General features: G+C 47.8%; 2 pseudogenes across 4 annotated transcripts; one reads left to right on the forward strand and one right to left on the reverse strand.

Annotated features, from left to right (window-relative positions):
* Positions 1–5,221: 5,221 nt before the first annotated feature.
* LOC309620316 (small integral membrane protein 10-like protein 2A pseudogene) lies at positions 5,222–22,994 on the forward strand (annotated as a pseudogene). 3 transcript variants are annotated; one of them, XR_014249908.1, is made up of 2 exons: positions 5,222–5,994; positions 22,840–22,994. The product of XR_014249908.1 is annotated as a small integral membrane protein 10-like protein 2A pseudogene (transcript). The 3 variants fall into 3 exon arrangements; XR_014249909.1 differs by lacking the exon at positions 22,840–22,994 and adding an exon at positions 7,560–8,740; XR_014249910.1 differs by lacking the exon at positions 22,840–22,994 and adding an exon at positions 6,431–6,532.
* On the reverse strand, positions 8,748–24,598 carry LOC309620315 (myosin regulatory light chain 12B pseudogene; annotated as a pseudogene). The gene has a single exon. The product of its transcript is annotated as a myosin regulatory light chain 12B pseudogene (transcript).

Genomic DNA, 24,598 nt, shown 5'->3' on the forward strand with positions numbered 1-24,598 from the left:
CTTTCTAAAACTATAGCAATTGGACAGATCATTTTATTTTAAATGTTAAGCACCAAACAGATACAGTCACATTTACTTTTCAAATGACTTACATGAATTATATTAAGGTTCAGAGTGAGACAACAAGCATAAGTGACACCTGGAGTAAAGTTAGGGTTCAGTATTTGATAACAGGAATATAGATCTTCTATGGTTCAGCATGAAACAACACACATAAAGGGGACCGCTGGAATAAAGTTTAAGATTCAGGCTGAAACCACAAGCACAGAGACAGCTATTTGTTCAGTGTGAGACAAAAACAGGAAATTTTCACTGGGAAAAGGTTATGGTTCAGTGTGAAAAACAATCCTGAAGATTGGATTGGAATCTTCAATCTTCATTCTGCTGGAATGAGGTCAAGGTTCACTGGGCAACGCAAGCTATTAGATGGCTGCTCAAATAAGATCACGTTTCAGTTTAGTGCAGGAAGCACAACAATGAATGGCAGAATTTATTCTTCAGTGTGAGACCAAAAGCACCCAGCTGACTGCTGAATGAGGTAAGTTTGGTGTGCGACAAGAAAGAAGATCACCAGGGAAATAAGTATAAAGCTCAGTGTGCCACAGCGTTCCTGAACATGTTGCTGGAATTAGGTAAAGGCTTAGAGGATGACAACAAGCTGGAAGGTCACCGCAGCAATAGGATAACATTCAGTGTGACACAACCACCACGAAAATGATGGATTATGGTTAAGGATCAGAGTGAGACAAGAGCGTGAAGATGACTTCTGGGAGAAGGTTAAGGCCCAGTGTGAGATGCAATCAGAAAGATAACCACTGGACGAAGGTTATTCTTCAGTGTGGGACAAAAAGCTAGAAGATGAGTGCTGGAATAAACTTAGAGTCAATGGGAGAAAACAGGCCTGTTGCTGACTGCTAGAATAAAGGTACATACGGTTCAGTGTGACCTGACAAACATGTTGGTGACTGCTACAATAAAGGTTCAGGATGAGACTACCAACCTGAAAATGACTGTGGAAATATGGTTAAGACTCAAAGGGTGACAGTGTGTATGAAGATGGCTGCTGGAATAAGGTTAAGGTTCCGTGTGCAACAATAAGCAAGTGGATGGATTATAAAAATAATTAGGCTTCAGTGTGAGGCAACAAGCAAGAAGATGGCCTCTGGAATAAAGGTCAGTTCAGTGTGAGACTATAATTATGAGGAAGACCACTGGAATACAGATAAGGTTTATTGAGAAACATCAAGCATGAAGCTGACCACTGCTATTCCGTTATTGTTCAGTATGAGTCAACCAACTTGAAGATGACCACTGATATAAGGTTAAGGTTAAGTATCATAAGGTTAAGTGTCAAACATTGTCAGAAACATGATTGCTTGAACGAGGTTAAGGTTGAGTGTGGGATGGCAAGCATGATATGACTGCTGGAACCAACTTAAGATTCAGTATGAGACAAAACGCGTGAAGATGGCTGGTAGACCCATGTCTTGCTATGATGTGTGATCAAGCGTTCAGTTGACTGCTGGGAGAAAGTTAAGGTTCACCAAGCCAACACAAACAAGATGAGTGGTGGAAAAGTTAAAGTTCAATGTGACACCAACAAACATTAGCATAGCCACTGGAATAAGATTAAGATTTAAAGAGTGTCAACAATCTAGAATATTACTGATGGAACAAGTTAAGGTTCAGTGTGACACAACTACCAAGAGGATGCCTGTTGGAATAAGGGCAACATTCAGGTGTGATAAGAAGCATAAAAACAACAAGGTCCTACTGTATAGCTCAGGGAACTATATTCCATATCTTGTGATAAACCATAATGGAAAAGAATATGAAAAAAAATGTATATATGTATAACTTAATCACTTTGATATACAGTAGAAATTAACACAAAACATTGTAAATTAACTATACTTCAATAAAAAAAAAGACGCATGAAGATGACTACTGGAATAAGTTTAAGTTTCATCATATGTCTGACCACAAGCATGATGATGAATGCTGATAGAAGGCAATTATTCAGGACTTCCCTGGTGGCGCAGTGGTTAAGAATCCTCCTGCCAATGCAGGGGACATGGGTTCGAGCCCTGGTCCACATGCCGCAGAGCAACCAAGCCCGTGAGCCTACAGCTACTGAGCCTGCGCTCTAGAGCCCGCGAGCCACAACTACTGAGCCCGCGTGCCACAACTACTGAGCCCACTAGCCACAACTACTGAAGCCCACGCGCCTAGAGCCCATGCCCTGCAACAAGAGAAGCCATGGCAATGAGAAGCCCGAGCACGGCAACGAAGAGTAGCCCCCACTCCCCGCAACTAGAGAAACGCCCACGCGCAGCAACGAAGACCCAACGCAGCCAAAAATAAATAAATAAATAAATTTATATTAAAAAAACCAAAAACCAAAAAACAAATGGTTCAATTAGAACATGACAAAAGACATTTCACTAAAGAAGACATACAGATAGAAAATAAGCACATAAAATGATTTTCACCATTATTAGCCATTAGAGAAATATAAATTAAAACCACAGTGAGATATCACTATACACCTATCGGAATGTCAAGAATAAAAAATAGTGATAATACCAAATGTTGATGAGTAAGAAGAGAAACTGGATCTATTCATAAATTGTTGATGGGAATGTAAAATGTTACAGCCACGATGGAAAAGTTTGGCTGAGTTTTATGAAACTAAACACACACTTACGATACAACCCAGCAATTGCACTCTTGGGCATTTATCCCAGACAAATAGAAATTTTTGTTCACACAGTAACCCGTGAACAAATATTCACAGCAGCTTTATTCCTAATAGCCAAAAACTGGAAACCCTGGTGTGCTTCCTGGGTAAGTGGTATACAAACTATGGTACAACCATACCAAGGAATACTAACTCAGCAATAAAAGCAGTGAACTATTGACACTTGACATTCCCAGCAAATTGGATGACTCTCCAAAGAATGGTGTTGAGTGAAAAAGCCAATCCCAAAAGGTTACATACTGTATGATTCCATTTGTATAACATTCTCAAAAAGACAAAATTATAGAAATAGATAACAGATTAGTGATTGCCAGGCATTAAGGAGGAAGAGCAGGAAGGAAGTGGGTGTGGCCAAAAATTGGCAACACAAGGGATCCTGACAGTTATGAAACTGTTCTATATCTTGAGTATGATGGTGGATGCATGAATCCACACGTGATAAAATTGCAGAGAACTAAACACACACACACACACACACACACACAAAGTAAATTGGGGAAATCTGAACAAGATAGATAGATTTGTGTCAATATCCTGATTTTGATATTGTACAGTACTGCAGTTTTGAAAGATGCTACCACTGTGGAAAACTGGGTAAAATGTACATGGGATCTCTCTATTTTTTCTTGCAACTGTATGTAAATCTACAATTAACTCAAAAGAAAGGGTTTAATTTAAAAATCAATTGCAATTCTATATACTAACAATGAACATGTGGAAACCAAAATTAAACACACAGTACCACTTACAGCCACTCTAAAGGAAATGAGATAGATGTAACTCTAACAAAATATCTACAGGGTTGCTGAGTAAGTACAAGGAGGTAGCCCAAAGCAGTTCTTTTGTGGTGATGGAATATTTTTGTATCGTGATTATAGTAGTGGTTACATGAATCCTGACATGGGATAAAACTGCTAGAGCTATACATGCACACACACACACACACACACACAAATTAATGCAGGTTAGAAAAATAGTGAAAACTGAATTAGGCCTGTAGTCTAGTCAAGAGTAATATATCAGTGTCAATTTCCTGGTTTTGATATTATACTGTGTCTATAGAAAATGCCACCATTGGGGAAGCTGGATGAAAGGCACAATGTCTTTTTTGTTCTATTTGTGCAACTTCCTGTGAGTCTATAATTATTTCAAAATAAAATGTTAAAAATGAATGAGATGAGGCCAAGGAGAGGTTTCAGAAATGATTGGAGGGAACAGGTTCTGCAAATGAATGACGCTGGATCCAGTCTGGAACAAAGGGTTTCTATAAAGCTTAAGTCTATATTCCTGTGCCCCTTCTTTTTCAAATACTTTTTATTGCATTATACAAGTAATACTTAAAGATATACATATGGATATATGTACATATACATGGAGAATAAAAAGTATGTCCTCCTTCCTACTGCCTTAACCAGAGTAAACAATGTTCTGTAATTTGATATATATCTGCCCTGGTGTTTTTTATGCATTCATATCCATGCATGGTTATATTGTTGATAAAATCATGACGCAATCCAATAACCTAGTGCCTCTCAAACTTACTTTTCTTCCTTGATCATGCAAGCAGGACAATTGCTCAGTGTATATGAATCTGCTGGGTTCCTTCAACACTTATACAGAGGCTACAGAGATATTCAGTGTGATGGTGAACAGGCATTTTGAGAGGGACTATTAAGGTATTAACTTAGGCCAGCCCTCCTTGTGAAAACTGGGATGAGGTCTTCGTGAATCAGCTTCTTGCAGACAGCTTCTTAAAAGTCCTGACTATAATGAAGCATGCGCATTTCAATAGTCTTGAAAACGTGACGGAGTTTGGAATGGATGTGGTTTAGAAAAAGATTAGATGAAACCACGAAAAGGCTTTAAAGCCCAACAGCAAGAAAAAGGCAATGAGTGAGAGCAGATGAATACCCGAGAGGACCTTGTGCGGTATCCAGGGCAAAGATAGACTAAGAGGAGTGCTTAGAAATCACTACGGAGTGAAAGGTAAGGAAAATGAGGCAATGGAGCAATTCACGAAAAAAGAAATACACACGACCAGCCAATATACCCGAAAGGAAAAAAATGCGCGTGTGGGTTTGTTGAAACTCCATAGTGCAGAGTTACCATAAAAATGTGAATTAAAGAAAAGTACAGTGGGTTGGCTGGCCCGGTTTTCTGTGGAGACAGTGAGGGAAAGGAGATGGTGTAAACGGGGCAGAGGGTTCAGGGTGGGCCTTCTGTGCAGAATCAGCCCAGCGGTCCAGACCCTCACGGCCTCTACCCCCCTGCTCTAGCGCATTCTGCAAAAGGATCCCAGGGCAGCAGCGCCTTACAACGCGCTCAGGCCCTCGGGCTCTCTTCTTGGGAGTCGGGGAGGAGGCGGGGCTTGCCGGCGGGGCGGGTCCCGTGGGTGGGGCTGAGTCCGCGGCGGCCAGTCTGTAGCCCCCGAAAGGGGCGTGGCCACGCTAGGGGCGGGGTTAGGCTGGCGGCCGCCACTCAGGGAGCAGGCGAGGGGGTGGAGCTGTATGTGGCTGTGGCTGTGGCTGTGGCTGCGGCTGCCTCGGGAGACGGCGGAGCGGGCGGGGTGGGCTGTCGGCTTCAGGCCTCGCGTCCACCTGCCCACCCGCTCCCACTGCGGTCGGTCGGCGGGGTGTGCGCCGGGCCGGGCCCATGGCGGCGTCGGCGGCCCTGTCTGCGGCGGCGGCAGCTGCTCTGTCGGGCCTGGCGGTGCGGCTGTCTCGCTCGGCCGCGGCCCGCGGCTCCTACGGCGCCTTCTGCAAGGGGCTCACACGCACGCTGATCACCTTCTTCGACCTGGCCTGGCGGCTGCGCGTGAACTTCCCCTACTTCTACATCGTGGCCTCGGTGATGCTCAACGTCCGCCTGCAGGTGCGGATCGAGTGAGCGCCCGCGACCACCGCCGCCCGGCCGCGACGGCAGGGGAGCCGGCATGAGGCGCCGCGGGGCCCGGGGCCGCCAGGACGCGGCGGGAGAAAGAGGAGGGGCGGCCCGGGCCCCCGGACCCTAGACCTCGGCGGAGGTCACTGCCACCGAGCCCCAAGTCCCGGCTCTGGCCACCCACGTCGCGGCCGGTGACGAACTGCACAGAAACTCGCGAAACGGGCCCTTTCCATCGAACTCGAGAAAATCACTTGAGTGCGGCCGACCTGTTGCCTCACCTTGGCCGAAGGGGGGAGCGGAAGGAAGAAATTCTGCAGCAGGAACGTGAATGACTGGCCCTGACCAAAGAGGTAGGCGGCCAGAGGTTGGACTTCGGGCTGGAGGGAGGCGGTTGCCATGACATCTAGATGTCCAGGCCCCTCGGTGGTTTGGGGGAGCCGTGGAAGGGGCCCGAGGAAGCCAGCCTGGAAAGCTGCCGAGCCGCGAGCAGGCAAGGCAGGGCGGGCGCAGGCCCTCCGGACTCCCTTGTCATATTTCCAAGATGGGGGTGAGGGGCGGCGGCCTCGGCATCTTGGAGGGTCAGCCCATCACCTCCCGCCCACGGCCCCAGTGGTGTCACCTGAACACGGGGGAGTGGAGGGAAATGGGCTCGGGGAGGCCCAGGGGAGGCCCAGGGGAGGCCCTAGAGGAGAAAAGATGCTGCTACCCTTGTCCTCTACCCGCTGGGAGGCAGCCTGGAAGGGTGGTTGTGTTCTTGGCCAAACCCCAGGTCTGTCTCTTTCTCAGCCCTTTGCAGACCGGCCTCCTGCCTGGTCTCTGGGGCCAGGGGACTGCTCTCTGCCTACTTCTGCTGTCCCTGTTGCTCCCCTCTCCGCTCTTCTAGGGCATCCTCCAAAGCTCCGCATCTGGGGACGGGGAAGAGCAGGAAAGGTGCATTCCTCCCCGGCCCTCCCTCCATCTCAGCCACGCTCCCTCCAGCTCGTCCCAGTGCCCTCCCGGCGCCACAGCCCTGGACGGCCTCCGGCAGCCCCCGTGTCCCAAAGGATTTGGGAAAGTGGGGATCTCCTTGAGCGGAGGGCAGCTCTCAGGCTGGGGTGGAGAGCACATGGAGAAGGGGTTTGTAGAGGAGGTGACGCCTGGGGAGACAGGGACCTCTCTGGGTGGGGAGGCAGCTCGCAAGTCCCCATCTCTTTCTTTGTCTCAGGAACTGGTGTTATAGGAAGTGACCTGCCCCTTCTCTGGTCTTGTCAAGAGCGTCCCTAACCCTAACCCTAACCCTAACCTGACCCTAGAGCTGCCTGGGGAGCAGCCTAGAGAAGGGCCTGACCCACGAGGAGAGGAAGGGACCAGGCAGAGACCCCGAGGGGTGGGGAAGGAAGGACAGACCTAGCGACACTCTGGGGGAGCTCTGTCCTCCCCACGTACTGGGGCTCTGAGAGGGGAGAGATTTGCCCTTATCACACAGGTAGGAAGTGGTGGAGACAAATCTGCCTCTCGGCCTGCACTCTCCCACCTTCTTCTGGAAGACCTAGCACAGTGGGGTGGGGGAAGGGAGCAGAGGCTCCCAGGGGACCTAGAGACAGAGGGGCCCATGGTAGGGAAAGTGGAGTGTATGGGAAGTCACAGGGAAGACCGGGGGACAGTCTGAGCTGAGATGGGCACGGGAGAGATGAGTCCCAGCACCCCCGGGCAGCAAGGTCCTCACCCACAGAGCCGGACCTCCCCACCCTGGCGCAAATCCCACCCAAGGCTGGACCAAGGGCTCCTCGGTGTTGAGTGGCGCAACCCTCTCAGTTTGGGTGGTGGGGTCGGGAGGGTGGGTGGCTCCTGGGGAGCGTGTCACCAGGAGGGGAAGGGACAGTGGTGGGTGGGATGGGGCTGAGCCCCACGCCTGACCCCATGTCTCTGTCCCCAGGCTGGCCCCTGGGCCCAGCATCGCACGGGAGAGTCTCCTCTGGATGGGCCTGCATTGGTCCTGGAGGCCTTGGCTGCGCTGCTGACTGACGCACCAGGAGCGGTGCAGAGGGGAGGCGGGAGAGGCCCTGGCCCTTGCCCCGCACCGGTCCCACGTCTGCTCGGGCGGTGGTTGCTCATGGTCGATGCACTCAGAGTTCCTGGGGCTGAGGACCCCAGCAGCCTGCTTGCCCCCAGGACAGAGCGGCCGAGCCTCACACCATGTGCCCTCCTCAGCTGCCCAGCTGGAGCCGGGTCCCAGGTGAGGATCTCTGCCTGCCTCACCCCGGGGCCGGAGGCTGCGCCAAGGCCACCACGTGCCGCCCACAGATGCCCACCGACGGGGCCTGATGGCTTCCTTCCTTGTGCCAAGTCACCCGGGAGCCCTGGTCCTGGTGGCCCCTCCTCCACCCCAACTGTGTCCACTTCTGGGAGCCTGCCAGCCTGCGGACTGCATCCACGGAGCTCTGGGGACAGCCTCTGAGAGACTGTGACACGGGGCTGCACGGGAGGAGAGGAGAGACTGTGACACGGGGCTGCACGGGAGGAGAGGAGAGACTGTGACACGGGGCTGCACGGGAGGAGAGGAGAGACTGTGACACGGGGCTGCACGGGAGGAGAGGAGCAGAGGGCGAGGGGCCTCCTTGGGGCTGATTCGCAGATGTGCCCCTTTCAAGCCCAGCTCTCACGCCCCGGGTGGCTCGATCCCCAGCTGCAGCCTCTTGCTGGGCCAGCCTGAGAGTGGCACAGGGGAGGCTCTTCGCTGACCGCGTGGGTGCCCGTGTGTGAGTGCGCGTGTATGAGTGTGGGCGGGTGTGAGCGTGTGTGTGGGTGCTCGTGCACACACACGAGTGGCTGTGCGTTGCGGCGGGCGCGGAGCTGTTGCGCAGAGTGAGGTGCGCAGGGTGTCCCGTCCTCGCTGGGCTCGGGGCTCAGCCAGAGCTGCCTGGGGCTGCTTCCCAACAGGGAGAAAGCGTGCTGGAGGCCCAGGGGCCCGGGCTCACAGGCCCCCTCCCACCCGCAGAGAACCCCGCCATCGTGGGAGGGGCACGGCGGTGGCCTTGGCTGGGGCTGTCTGCGCTCTGAGGGACTGGCCGTGGGAGGGGCTGGGGACGCGTCCTTAGCATGCGCTCCTGCCGCCGCTGTTCTGGCCTTGAGTACTTAGCTGCCTCTGCTTTCCCACCTCTTCCTCGTCTCCCCCACTGGGCCCTTGCTGCTTGACGGGCTCTCAGAGCACTTTATTTATTTGCCGTCTGTTTCTCAGGCAGTGGAGCTTCTACAAAATCAGACACCGACTTGAATAAGACAACTTCCACTTTTCTGTGTGTGATGTACTCTGCACCGGGCAGCAGCGTCTGGTCAGAGAAATGTTCTTGTTTCGGGTGTTGTCAAATCTTGTTGTCTGTCTCAGTTAAGAAGAAAGTCCTTTGAGTTCAATCACATAAAAACTGGAGGCCTCCTGTTTCTGCCGCCTCGGAGGAGAGAGGGGCCGGCGGCGAGCTCACCCCACTCTGGTGGCCGGGAGCTGGGGGAGGGGAGCACCCCGAGGGCCCTAAGGGGGCGGGGCTGAGGGCGGGGCTGGTGCCGGGTCAGAAGATGCAGCGAGACCCGACCTGACCCGGACCACTGCTCCCGTGAGGGGAAGGCAGCAGCACAGGCCTGGCCCAAGAGGCGGCACTTTGTCCCATTCACAAACTTCATTTGAGTAAACTAACACATAAGCCTTTTCTTCATCTTAGAGGCTGGTGTTAGAAGGCGCGTAATTCAGCTGAACCCCGGGGGTGGGCTGGGGTAGGTGAGGAGGAATGGACCGTCTGCAGATCATTTTGTGTCCCCGAAGGCCCTTCCGCAGCAGCAGGTGGCAGGGTCTCCATCACCTCCCAGCTGGCCAGGTGGTGCCTGAGTTTTGGAGAAGATCAACCCCCGGGACTGGAAACCTGCCTCCCTTACTCCCACCTTAGACGCAAGCTGTCCCGTCAGAGAAGCCAGGGCGGGGGCTCTGAGGCTGCTGCAGGGGGAGAGTGGGCCGAGGACAGAGGGCTGGGGGAGGGACGCCTGCAGGGGAGGGCAGCACCCGCCTCGGAGGAAGGAAGGCCCATAGGACCCAGGAGAGGGGTGTCGTGAGGACTCGGGGTGTGGTCACGCGAGGAGCGCAGCCTGGGGTAAGACACCTGTCGCCAAGAGCTCCGCAGGGGTCAAGGCACCTTGACAAGAGGGCCCCATCCAACATCCGCCACCCTCGGAGGGAGGGGTAGACCCCAGTCCCAGCCGGAGGCCCGGGCTTCCCGCCCCTTGATCCAGATGGTCCTGTTCAGTCCCTGATGGCTCTGCACCCACTTCGGGGACCAGGTAGCCTGGCACAGCCCGAGGATCCAGCACCCAGGGGCCAAGGGACCGTGATGAGGGAGGACCGTGTTCCCCCGCGAGGGAGGAAGGCAGGCTGGCACATCACGCTCTGGTTAAGAGGGGCACCTAGGAGACCAGAGACCTGCGCGCTGAGCCCAGCTCTTCCCCTGACCACGGCGGAGCCCCAGGCCAGCCCCGGGCACTCGTGCATTTTCAGGAAGGAGGCTTCAGGGTGCTGTGGGCCTTCAGTGTGAGGATGTCTCTTCAACAAGTGTCCTCAGGTCTCAGCCAGAGCAGCCCTGTCAGCATGACGATAGGAAACGAACCGACAGGTGACGAGAGCCTGCCGAGCTCCAGGCACCGTGCCTTAGCCTCATTATCCCCGTGGCCACCTTCTGGAGGGGTCACCACGAGGATGTCACTGAGGTTGAACCTCGAGCTGGTCCCCGGCAGTTGGAGGCTCCTCACCCTTCCCCGTCCTTGGGATGCACGTTCTGCCCACTGTTCCCACAGCCAGAGCCCTTTTGAGGACACGGCCTTGAGAGAATAAGGCGTCTCTGGGACCATCCGGACTGAATATGTGACTGAATTCCATTAAGACCTCTGTACAAACTTTTAAGATTCTGGCAGGTGGGTGGGGAGATCTGCTCGTCTCGTGCAGACAAGACAAGCCTCATCTGTAAGTTCATTTGCTTATTAACCTTGCCCCCTTCCCCATCTGGAGTGGTCTGCTTCTTTCTAGGTCTCTCCTTGCCTTCTGTGTACAGGACCAGTTTGCAAACCAGACCACGGTTATCCCCATTTTTCAGAGAACCTGAGTCTTGGAGCCCAGTCTGAACTAGAAACCCAAGCAGAAGCTCCTTTCCTGAGGCCCCAGGGCCTCTCGGAGGGGCAGGGAATTAGGCTGGAGGGGTGGTGCAAGGACACAGCCTGAAGGCGACCCTGGTCTTTCTGGGTAGGGGCCAGGGGACAGATAAGAAACCCAGGGCTTGGGGGCGGAGCCGGGAGCCTTATCAGCGTGGAGCTCCGCATGGGAGCAGCTGGGGCCACGCTGAGGTGGGCCCACCTGTCTTCTCGCGGACCTCCCACCTCTGGAGACTGACTGGGATCCAAGCAGCTGAGTCAGGGGAGGGCGAAAGAGCAGCCGAGAGGGCAGTTCCAGGAGCGCTGGTCAGAACACAGCACAGTCAGAACCCGAGAGATAGACACGGCGTACAGAGTCCCAGCCCATCCCACCCCGAGGGAAACTGCCGAGTTTCAGATGAATTTTCACTTTGTGTGCATGTCCTTTATATATGTGAAATTAGGAACACATGACTTTTTTCACTTTATGACAGAAATACTTCCTGCTCATCTTCCTGTGTGATTAAGTATGCTTCTGCTTCCAAAGCCACAGAGTATCTCTGGTATGAAGGTTTCATCATGTATTTCGCACTGCCTCTTGGTTGTTTTCCTTTGTTGTTGTTTGTTTGGGGGGTTGAGTTTGAGGTTGTTGTTGGGTTTGGTTTGCTTTTGTGGTTTTTGTTGGTTTTTACTGATGACGCGGTGACAGATGTCCTTGTGGATAAATGCTGTGGTGCAGTCATGGTCAATCTCTTACCATACACTCGTGCAAGTGGGCCGGAGGGTACGCACGCCTCAGGGGTTTGACACCCTCCAGAGCAGCGGTGCCAAGTCACTCTGCTCATGCCACTCAGGAGTGAGACTGTTTTGAGACAAGCGTGGCAATTGTGGGTCACAACACGTTCCAAAATTGGTTACTGCCTTTCCTGCCTCAAGCTGGGTGCACTTCTCTCTCCTCAAGATCAGTGTGATCTTTCATTTAACTCATCATTTCCCTAAAACTCTTCCTTTCCCATCATCCCCAATTCGCGGCTAGAATTAAATCCACTCTCCAATTGTCCTGGGATAAAGTCATGGATCCTTTCTTTCTGTTCCTCAGCTTTACCCGTACCAAAGTCTCAAGACAGGTTTTAAATCTCTCAATTGGATAAGCCAAATTGTTTATTTTGATATTTTATTTTGCATGCCTTTCAATACATATCAGGATTAAATTTTTTTCATATGTCCATTGGCCATTTGTAGTTTTCTTTTAAATTGTAGGGAGTAATTTTTTTATTGAGACATAATTGACATATAAATTGTTTACCTTTAAGGTGTACACGTGTTGGTTTGGTACATTTATATATTGCAATTTGATTACCACTGTCGTGTTAGCTAACACCTCCATCACATCACATAATTATCATTTCTTTTTTGTAGTATGAATAATTAAGATCTAGTCTCTTAGCAACTTTGAAGTTTATAATACAATATTGTTGACTATAATCACTATGCTGTGCATTAGATCTCCAGAACTTATTCATCTACTTGTTGCAAGTTTGTATCCTTAAATAACTGATCCCTGATTTTCCCGCCTCCCAGCCCCTGCTAACCATCGTTCTACTCTCTGTTTGGCTTTTTTGGATTCTACATAATGTAATATCATATAGTATTTGTATTTCTCTGTTGTTCTTGTCTCACTTAGCCTAATGCCCTCAAGGTCCATCCATGTTGTCACAAATGGAAGGATTTCCTTCTTTTTCCACTACTGAATAATATTCCTTTGTGTGTGTGTGTGTGTATCTCAAATCTTCTTTATCCATTCATCCATTGATGGATAATTAACCTTTTTTTTTAATGGCCACACCACGTGGCTTGTGGGATCTCACTTCCCCAACCAGGGATTGAACCCGGGCCATGGTAGTGAAAGCCCAGAATGCTAACCACTAGGCCACCAGCGAACTCCCCACTGATGGACACTTAGATTGTTTCCATAGCTTGGCTATTGTGTATAATGCTGCAATAAACATGGGAGTGCAGATATCTTTTTGATATCCTGTTTTCATTTCCTTTAAATAGATACCCAGAAGTGGAATTGCTGGACCATATGGCAGTTCTGTTTTTAAAACCTAGAACCTAGGGACATGGGAGTTGTCCTGGTGCTGAGGCCAGCCTGCCTGTGGTTCAGGGTGAAGTCGGGTGCTCACTTCCCTCTCCTGCCAGGGCACAGGCAAGTACTCAACAAACAATAGAATTAATGCAATCAGCACGGATGCCACCTTCCCCAGCAAACTTTCTCAGTTTAATGGATTCCCACCAACAAAATGACGCTTTCTCAGTGTCCTCCAAGTCATCCCTTCAGTGCCAGACTCTGGGGCAGGTTTTTAGGGCACAAAGGTGAGCAAGTTCAATGTGGCCTCTGCCCTCCGACCAGGGACAGATCCATGGTTCTTCCACTTGGCTTCAAATACACGGGCGTTTGTGGAAAAAAATCAACTTCACCCTTAGCTCAGGGTGATGCACCGTAGGGGAAATCTGGAAAGGCATCTGCTGCAGGAGCAGCTGGGGAAATGCAGGGCCGGGAAGCGCCCCCATGGGCCTTCTCTGCGAGGGTGCTGTGGGGGCACAAGGGGACTGAGAGGGTACCTGGTGGGAGCCCTGGCTGCTCGGGGCAGTCCCCCTCCGCGGGGTCCCCCTCCTCCGGGAGACGGGCACCGCCCTGGTCAGAGGCCTGAGCGTGGTCACCGCAGCCTGGGCACGCGCCACACGAGATGATGCACGAGGTCTGCTTCTGTCGAAGCCGCTGCCTCACAGATGCCCTCTGGTCAAAGTGACTTCTCAGGGCCTGAGCCTCCTGCTGTCGGTTCTCAGCCTCGGTGCCCCCAGGGAACCCTGCTGCCACCCTAGGAGGTGACACGGGCCCCATGCTCGAATCCCTGGATGTGCGATGCACAGGGCCCACCTCCGTGGCCGTCCAGCCGATGAGGGTGCAGCGGGTGGGCTCCTGTGGCCGCTAAGAGGAGGTGGGCGGGGACATCCTGGCTCCTCCCGTCATTGGTGAGGGTGCCAATTTGGTGGCCATAGGGAAATGGGCTGGGGTCTATGCCCTGTGTGTGCTTCAGGGGGATGAGGGGCTCCTCTGTGGGGTCCTTGGGAGGATGGGAGCCTGGCATGGAAGGTGTGGCTTTTTGATCAGAGATACAGCCCTAGAAGAAGCTGGGGGATCTGCACCCTCCTCACTATGATTCTCTTTTTTCTGCTTCATGGATCACATCCTCTGTGAATGGGAAGTAGGGAGACCAGGAAAGGCCTGGTCTAAACCCCCTAGACTTATATACCATGACCAAGTGGCATTTATCCCAGGAATGCAAAGTTGGTTTAACATCAGAAAACTAATTAATGTTATGCTCCATATTAATAGAACAAAGGGGTAACACATGATCATTGAAATAAGTTTAAAAAATGGATTTGATGAAATCCAACACCCATTCATGATTTTTTTAAAAATATTTATTTATTCAGGCTGCGCCGGGTCTTAGTTGCGGCCTGCGAGATCTTCGTTGCGGCATGCAGACTTCTTTGTTGCAGCAGTCATGCAGGATCTAGTTCCGCAGCCAGGGCTCGAACCCAGGCCCCCTGCATTGGGGGCGCAGAGTCTTACCCACTGGACCACCAGGGAAGTCCCCCCATTCATGATTTTAAAAACTTTTTTTTTGATAAATTTTTAACGTTTTTTATTGATTGCTGGGAAGATGTTTTACTTATTTATTTGGTTGTGCCAGGTCTTAGTTGCGGCTCGCTGGCTCCTTAGTTGTGGCAGGCAGGCTCCTTAGGTGTGGCATGTGAACTCTTAGTTGCGGCATGCATGTGGGATCTAGTTCCCTGGCCAGGGATCGAACGCAGGCCCCTTGCATTGGGAGCGTGGAGTCTTAACCGCTGTCCACCAGGGAAGTCCCTGATTTTAAAAACCTTTAACAAATTTTGAATAATAGGAACTCATTCATCCTGGCAAATAGTGTCTACAAAAACCTCAGTGTGCATAATACTTAATGGTGAAAGAATGAATATTTTCCCTAATATTGGGAACAATGCAGGGTGTTCACTTTTGCCATTTCTATTCAACATTGTACTGGAGGTTCTAGCCAGTGGAATAAGCCCCCTACCTCACTGAAATAAAGCCATCCTGATTGGAAAGGAAGAAATAAAACTGTATTTATTCACAGGTGATCCTATATGGAGAAAATCCCAAGAAATGCACACACACAAAAAAGCTAGTAGACCCACAGGCAAATTTAGCAAGGCCATGGGACACAATATCAACATCAAAATATCAATTGTATTTGTATATACTAGCAACAAAAACTCCAAAAACGAAATTAAGAAAACAATTTGATTCACAATAGCCTTAAAAAAAGAATAAAACACTTAAGGATAAATCTGATAAAATATGTACAAAACCTGCATACTAAAATTTACTACAAATTATAAAACATTGCTGAGAAAATTTAAAGAAGCTCTTAATAAATAGAGATAGTTCATAGATTGGGAGACTCAATATTGTCAATATGTCAACCTTCCCTAGATTTATCTGTAGATTGAACACAATATCTATCAAAATCTCAGCTGGCTTTCCTGTAGAAATTGACAAGCAGATCTTAAAATGTATGTGGAATATACATTTATATTACCTTAAACAGCCAAAACATTTTGAAAAAGGAAAACAGTTGAAGGACTTACCATACCTATTTCAAAACTTATAAAGCCACAGTAATTAAGACAGTGTGGTACTGGTAGAAAGATAAGTGTGTAGATCAGTGGAACAGATTGGAACATAAATCCTTAAATTTATGATCAATTGGGTCTTTTATTGTGGCAAAATACATATAACAAATGTTGCCATTTTAACCATTTTAAAGTATAGAATTCAGTGGCATGAAGTACCTTCACAATGTTGTGTAACCATCACCATTATCTAGTTCTAGAACATTTTCGTCACCCCAAATGAGAACACCATGCCCATTAAGTGGTCAGTCTCCATTCCCTCCCTACCCCAGCCCTCGGCAAACACAAATATGCTTTCTGTCTCTATGTATATGCTTTTCATGGATATTTCAAAAAAATGGAATCATACGATATGTGACCTTTTATATCTGGCTTCTTTAACTTAGGATAATATTTTGGCAGTTCATTCACATTATTGTATTATCAGTACCTTTTTCCTTTTTATGGCTGAATAATATTCCATTTTATGGATATATGACATTTTATTTATCCATTCATATGTTGATGGACATTTGTGTTGCTTCCACCTTTTGGCCATTGTGAATAGTCCTACTATGGACATTCAAGTACAAGTTTGTTTGAACACCTGATTTCAATTTTTGGGGTCCACATCTAGGAGTGGAATTGCTGGATCACTTGGTAGTTCTATGTTTAACTTATTGAGAAACCACCAAACTGTTTTGCATAGAGGCTGCACCATTTACAGTCTCACTCAGTAATGTATGATGGTTCCATATGCTCTCTAACAGTTGTTATTTTTCTTTTTTTAATTTATGGCTATCCTAACATATGTGAAGTAGTATCTCATAGTAATTCTCATTTGCATTTCCCTAGGGCTAATGATGTGGAGCATCTGTTCATTTGCTTGGTGGCCATTTATATGTCTTCTCTGCAGAAATATTAAGTACATAGGGATAAATTTGACAAAACGTCTGCAAGACCTGTACACTGAAAACTACAGAAGAAATTAAATAATACATACATAAATAAATGGAGTGATATACCATGCTCACAGATTTGAAAACTCAGTGTTGCTGGATGTCAGCTCTACCAAAGTGATCTATAGATTCAATGCATTCCCAATAAAATCACAGTAGGACTTTTAAAAGAAATTGACAAAGTGATTCCAACATTTCTATAGAAATGCAAAAGGCTAAGGACAGCCAAAAATTTTTGAAAAAGAACAAAGATGCAGGATTTACACTACATTTCAGGACTTAGTATAGAACAACAATAATCCAGGCAGTGTGGTATTGGCATTAAGATAGATTGAGAGATCAATGGAACAGAACAGAGAGTTCAGAATATACTCACAACTATATGGACAACTGACTTTTGACTGAGATGCCAAGGCAATACAATGGAGAAAAGATAATATTTTCAACAAAGTACTGGAAACATTGGAAAAACACATCTTTAAAACCAAACTTGACTTAAAAAATTTTTTTTAAATTTATTTATGTATTTATTTATTTATTTGGCTGTGCTGGGTCTTAGTTGCAGCACGTGGGATCTTCACTGCCACGTGCAAAACTTGACTCTTAACTCACATCATATACAAAAACTAACTCGATATCATGACATACATATGAGATAAAACCATAATACATGCCACCTGCGAATTACTGCAGTTCAATATTGCACTGCTGGGTGCCCTTTCCCCGATGCCAATTTTAATAAAAAGTCAGATTCTATCACCCTGGGGATCACAGCGGAATGGCTAAAGCAGAGGCTCTACAACCTCACATTGACACCCACTCCCCCCACTCCCTTCCTGTGCCCCAAAACCTCTCTTCTCTTTCTTCTCTTCCCCTTATCAAAACTGGCTGTGCACGGGTGCTGTCCCTGTGTCTGAAGGCCTTGGCAACACAACACCCTCCAGCGGTTTCTGATGTAGTTCACGGAATGCACCAGGAGATGGCGCTGTTCCACTAGCGCGGGCCAGCCTCGGGCTGGAGCGTGGAGCTTTCACCCAGCTTTGGCAGAATTCGCTTTCTGTAAATGAACAAACCATGAGGACGAGATATATAGGTTTTCGAGTTCTACGAGGTGCAAGATCTTGGGCAAATAAGAACCTATGAACTGATTACGTGCTTCCGATTTCCATGCACGCTACAACAAGACTTGCAGATGCATCCGGCGGGCAGGGCATCGCAGTAAGTCACCAGGGACTTTTCAGAACACCATCAGTACTGGAGATGGGCCGTCCCATCTTTAAACCAGGCGCACGGCGGTTGGAGCAGGCTTGGGAGGGGGAAACCAGCTGGGCTCGAACCCGGCGTCTTCAGGTTACGAGCGGAGTCACTTTGGCCAGGTCCTTCAGGCTCTCTGCGCTTCGCTTCCTTCATCTGCGAGATGATTAGTAATTCCCAGGTTCTCTGAGGAATCGGTGAACTAACGCACATCAGTCAGTGAACACTGAGCGCGGTGGCAGACACGTGGGAGCGGTTCGTACACGAGGACTCGCCTTTATTAGTGATCAGCCTGATTCGGAGCTGGTCGGACGAGCTGCTCAGTCTCAGGACGTCAAAAGGCAGCAGTGCGTCAGGGTCAAGGGCGCACACTGTCGTTGGACACAGCAGCTCTACCACTTAATCAGGGCGGCGGGATGGCCCTGGCCTCTCTGAGCCGCAGCGCCGTGACCGGTCCAATTGGCGTGGGCAGCACGCAGCTGGCGGGCTGTCGCGGGGTCCTAGGCGGCCGCGAGCGTGGGGAGGGCCTGGCTCGTGGGAAGGGCTGGGTGGGTGGCGGCTGCCGTGGGAACCCGGCCGCAGGGGCGCCGTCGCCGCGCACCGCCCGGAACCAAAGGTCTCCTTCTGCCCGGTCCGCGCCTCGTTCCCCCAGTTCTCGTCTGCTCGCCCTCAGCTGCACAGAGGGGGCAGCCGAGCTCCAAAGGGAGAAAGAGAAAACAGGAAACACAGGCGATTCTATCCATCAACATTTCCCCGGATTTGGAAAAGACAAAGGCACCCTGTGACTTTGATGGCGGTACTACCGCTGAAATCCGCGGTGAGCCTCCCTCAAGCTCACAGCCTGCCTCTGCTGGCTCCCAGCTTTGCTGGAAACGTCCAGAGGCCTAGTTCGCCGGAACCTTTAACCTCCCGCCGCCCCTTAGGGCTGTCTCTCCTCGCCAGTGCCCCTGGGAGGACAACTGAAGGACAAGAGCCCGGCCACATTCCTGTCCCCACTCCGTCCTTCCTGTGACTTCACCGTGTCAGGGAGAAGCCGGCCTTGTAATGCTTTGTGCAGTTCCGTGTCCCTGCTTCCCGAGGTCGCTGCAAACCCGGCCCGCTTATTCCCCACTTTTCCATTCAGTCCAGCCAGTGAGGCTGCGGAGCTTGTTGGTAGTGCGAAGAATTTTGAACCCCAGCATTTCAGAAACCAAAGATAGTCTTCAGGTTCCCTTGTTGTTGCTTTCAACAGAAGGCAACAAACAAATCAACCAAACAGGTTTAACAAAAAGTCTGGTTTGGTTTCATCGTCATCGCTAATAGTATTGTGACCACCTGGAGGGGTGGGATAGGGAGGGTGGGAGGGAGGGAGACGCAAGAGGGAGGGGATATGGGGATATATGTATATGTATAGCTGATTCACTTTGTTATACAGCAGAGACTAACACACCATTGTAAAGCAATTATACTCCAATAAAGATGTTAAAAAAATAATAAGAATATTTATTGGACCCTGAAGAGGAACAAGGTTCTGGCCTAGACACCTCATAGTACTGGATTCTACAATGCTCTTTATAGACAACATAGATGAAACAGAGCAGCTTGTGTCAGATAAACATAAGGCATTCAAGGAACAACCAAGTTTTTTTTTAATCTTGAAAGCTTTCCCCCCCCAATCTTTTAAATCTGGCTTCAAGCAGAACAATAGAATAAATGCATTAAAATTATGCCAGAAAGATGGTAGTTGGAGGGGAGGAAGTAGGTTAGACAAGGAGAGGCATCTTATAGCCACCTCCTCAACCATTTTCCGGGTCCAGGCTGTCCTCATGTCTTGCCTGGATGATGGCGAGAGCCTCCTCCTACCTGAAAGCCTTTTGCCCCTCTACACAGCAGCAAGGTTGAGTTTTTTAAAACATGAATCACGTTTCTTCCCTGCCTAAAGCCCTAGGATTCCACACTTAAACTACACAGCAAACACCATCCTTGTGTTCTCTCGTGCTCCCCCAATGCTCCTGCTGCATGTGCCTTGGGAAGAGCTGTCCCTTTTGAACCCCGATCATCTCATGGGACCTCCTTCTTGTCATTCAGACCTCAGCTTAACGTGACCTCTCAAAGAGGCCCTTCCTGACTACCCTCTGCTTCGTTTGGTCAGTTCTTTGTCACACAGGACTTACTTGAGATGAGTTATTGATCATCTGGCTCTCACTACAGAGCATGAATCCCAGGAGGGCAGCGTCCTTGTCTGTCCTGCCCCCCAGCTGTCCCCAACACTTAAATGGTGCCTGAGAAGCACTGGTTTAATGATGATCAAGATAATCCCACCACCTTTTCCCCTTTCCCTAAACATATAGTGATTTTCCACCTGGTTTTGTGACACTTCACGGTGACTTTACGCTTGCAAGTGGAAAAGGGAGCCGGATGTGAACTCTTGTACTTGAGAAACCTTAGATAAGCTCTTTGACTTTTTGAAACTTCAACTTGACTTACACTCTACTTACCCTGTGGGCTGTGAGGATTAGATAATAAATGTGAAAGCTCTTATGAACTGCAAAGCACTGCACTAGGCCACCATAGTCGAACTGCTCCCTCTTTTTTTTTTTATTGAAGTAGAGTTGATTTCCAATATTGTGTTAGTTTCAAGTGTACAACATAGTGATTCAGGGTGTTTTTTTTTTTTGCAGATTCTTTTCCATTATAGGTTATTACCAGGTATTGAATATTGTTCCCTGTGTTATACAGTAAATCCTTGTGGCTTATCTATTTTATGTATAGTAGTTTGTTAATCCCAAAGTCCTAATTCATTCCGCCCCCAGCTCCTTTCCCCTTTGGTAGCCATAAGTTTGTTTTCTATGTCTGTGGGGAAAGAAAGCCAAGAAAAAAAATTCTTTTAAGTGATAGCAAGTCAACAGAGATCTGCCTACTGCACCCAGCTATAAAGCACAAATATTAAACAATATGTAAATGCATTGATTTTAAGGAGACAAAATTCCAATATGCTTTTTTTTTTTCAATATGCTTTTAGGAGAGGGAATAGGTGTTGAACAGTGTTGAAAAACTTCTTTCAATGGATATTTTCCTTTTTAAAATTGTTCTCTCCTGTTTGTCAAATTGCTGGGCCTTGAGAATTTAAAATGAACTTGTAGCGGCCTTCTTGCCGTGTTTTTCAGTCCTTCCCCTTCCCTAGAGTCTACACTACATGAACTGCCTTCAAACAGACAATAGTATTGCTTATCATCTTTGTCTTCTGTAGTTTTTTTAAACCCGGGATAGAATTTCCTGAAATTCTATTCACATAATCAATGACCCCAATTATTTTAAATTTCGATAGTGACTGCAGAATTATGTTATAATGTAATGGAAATGTCTTGATTCTTTTAGGCATTTGCGGGTTTTCATAGAGACAACCTAGTGGTTCCAGCACTGTGAGCTCTGGGGTGAGGTGCCCTAGGTTGGAATTCCAACTCTCATGTTGGGAGGATTCAGTGAAAATCGTATATGTGCAATGCCTCAGACACAGTAAATGCTCAGTCATAACTATTCTATGGAATTTTGCCTCATCTTAGAATCTTAGATCAATAAAATGTTTAATGTTCTCCCAGATACATTCTACATGTGTCATTCAGTAGTTTAAACAACTTATTAGAAGCATAAAAAAAACAAACACATAACTAGTTTTTACTGCATAATAATGTTAAAGTGTACTTAAGAGTTTTGAAGGACACTGTCCTGCATATGAGAAAAATCAAGTTTACCATGAAACCTGAATTATATGACATTGCAAACTGAAAAAAGAACTATCCCCAAACCGCCACTCACTCATCTGTTTAACTTGCCATTATATTCCATTTCAGTGAGAATAATCTTTATTTCAAAATATCATTTTAATTATACAAAACTATAAAAATCTAGCAAAACCAGAGATATGGATATATTTTCCTGGAGGTTCACATGTCAATTTTTATTCACAATCTCTTTTTCAATACAATTTACAAACTCATCCCCATTTCCAGTCTGATTATACAAATGCTAAGTGGCAGAAAGGTCTGGAATAAATCTATCAAAAAAAAGTGGGGTGGGAGGGAACTGTGAAACCAAGTTGCATTCAACAGGTTCTATGAGGGTGGGGTTAAGTGTCTGGGAAATAAAAAAGAGCAAGACACATAAAATAAGCTACAAGGATATATGTAACAATACAGGGAATATAGCAAATATTTTATAACAGTAAATGGAGTATAACCTTTAAAACTTGTAAATCACTATATTGTACACCTGTAACATATAATATTGTATATCAACTATACTTCAATTTAAAAAAAGAGTAAGACAAACTACTATATATAAAATAGATAAACAACAAGATCCTACTGTATAGCACAGGGAACTATATTCAATATCTTGTAATAAAGTGTAATGGAAAAGAATATGAAAAAGAATAAATATATGTATATTTATACATATATACATATATGTATAACTGAATCACTTTGCTGTACACCAGAAACTAACACAACATTGTAAATTAACTATACTCTAATAAAAACATTTTTTTAAAAAGTAAGATATAGTAAGTAGAAGTTGTTTTTTTGTCTTTTAAAGATTTTTTTGATGTGGACCATTTTTAAAGTCTTTTATGGAATTTGTTACAACATTGCTTCTGTTTTATGTTTTTTTTTGGTTTTGTGGTCCCAAGACATGTAGGATCTTAGCTCCCTAACCAGGGATCAAACATGTACCCCCTGCATCGGAAGGCGAAGTCTGAACCCCTGGACTGCAAGGGAAGTCCCTGGAAGTTTTTTGGTTTTTTGTTTTTTAATTTTTTAAAACCATTTATTTATTTAGGCTGCTCTGGGTCTTCGTTGTGGCATGCAGGATCTTAGTTGCGGCATGAGGGCTTCTTAGTTGCGACATGCGGGATCTAGTTCCCTGACCAGGGATCGAACCCGGGCTCCCTGCTTTGGGAGCACGGAGTCTTACCCACTGGACTACCAGGGAAGTCCCAGTAGTTGGAAGTTTTTAGCTAAAGTTCTTTCAATGTCTTCTTTGCCTTTTGCTCCAAGTTTAAGAATGCACGTGAACTCAGTTAAATGAAAGTTTCCCTTTTTGTCAATTGTCTCTGTACAGCTCATCCACTTCCTCATCTACAAACTGATCTCCCATTGTCGTCAGATCTCTCTTGGATAATCCTTCTGAATGGTGCCTACTGCTTCTTTATCAAAGCAAGCAAGAGCATTTCTGATGACATCTTCTGGATCTGCACCATTTAACTTCTCACCAAACACCGGGAGGAGCGAGGTGAAGTTTATGGGCCCTGGGACCTCGTTCATCACGGCACTGAGGTATGCGTCAGCCGGATTCTTCCCTGGAGAAACAAGCACATCACGCAAATTTTCCGTGATGAAACCATCTCTGTTCTGATCAATTACATTGGAGTCCTCTTTGAACTCTTGAATCTGTCGTTGGTCAAATATGGCAAACACATTGGAGGTGGTGAATTGAGGACATTTCTTGGTGGTCTTAGTCTTTGCCATTTTGCTCTATGTGGTGGCTGTTTAATTCTGGGAATCGGTCCTTCAGAAGTTGCAGTTAATCTTGTCCAAATTCAGTCCCATTAAAGCATGAATGAATATCCCAGTCAGCCGCTGTAGAAGTCTCTTCAACAGAGCCCAAGGCCAGACACAAGAGCTGCCCTGTGCCCTGGTTTCTTAAGTTCCTCTCAGTTGGATATGAAACGAGATTGACAAATTGTGGTACTTGTTGAATCTTAGTAATGGGTACTTGCGAGCTTGTTAGACTTTTCTTTTGAATTTGTTGTATGTTTGAAATCTTCCATAATAAAAATAGGTTAAATTATCCTATCCCGCCAAAGGGCTGCAATTCAATGGTTGTCAAGCTCTTAAAAAAATAAACAAAATGACTCCTTTTATTTTTCAAATAAAATCTTAGGTGGAACCCTAATATGTAAAACAAATCAAAGGCGAGGTGCTCTGGCTGAAGCTGGGGTGGGGGGTGACTAGAGTCCTGCGTCTGGCCTTCCATCCACACCAGCAGTGAGAGCCCTTGAGCCACTTCTGTAGTCTATGCTTACTTGCTACTCAAAGTGTGGGTCACGGACCAGCAGCATCAGCACCACCTGGAGGCTTGTGACTCTGAGGCCTCCACCCCAGACCAGCTGAATGAGGACTTGCACTTTCATAATGTGCCCAGTGATTCCAGTGCACATTAGAGTTTGAGAAGCACAACTCCGTGGTAGCTTGAGGCTGGAGAGGCTGACATAAGTGAACTGTATTTCACAAATGAACTAAGGAAGGCTCACAACGATGTGCACAAAGCCACACAGCTAGTGGGTGGGAGAGCCAAGGTTAGCAGCCAGGTGGCCTGACTTTCAGCTCAGCCATTTCTGCACTATTCTTGTCAATTGCACCCTATGGCAGATTCCCCTCTGGTCCCAGGGGACAAATTCACGCTTTGTTTCTGGGACCAAGCCCCTGTCTCATGTCCTTGCATCTAAATCCATGACTTGTTTCCTTACCTAACATCAAGGTGCTCCAGAACTGGGGTCAAGGGGCTTCCCTGGTGGCGCAGTGGATAAGAACCTGCCTGCCAATGCAGGGGACACGGGTTCGAGCCCAGGCCCAGGAAGATCCCACATGCTGCGGAGCAACTAAGCCCACGAGCCACAACTACTGAGCCCACACGCCACAACTATTGAAGCCCACGTGCCTAGAGCCCATGCTCCGCAACAAAAGAAGCCACCGCAATGAGAAGCCCACGCACCGCAACGAAGAGTAGCCCCCGCTTGCCTCAACTAGAGAAAAGCCCATGCGCAGCAACAAAGACCCAACGCAACCAAAAATAAATAAATAAATAAGTAAATAAATAA

Source organism: Balaenoptera borealis (assembly GCF_965194805.1).
Source record: "Balaenoptera borealis genome assembly, chromosome: X".
In the NCBI taxonomy this organism is placed as follows: domain Eukaryota; kingdom Metazoa; phylum Chordata; class Mammalia; order Artiodactyla; family Balaenopteridae; genus Balaenoptera; species Balaenoptera borealis.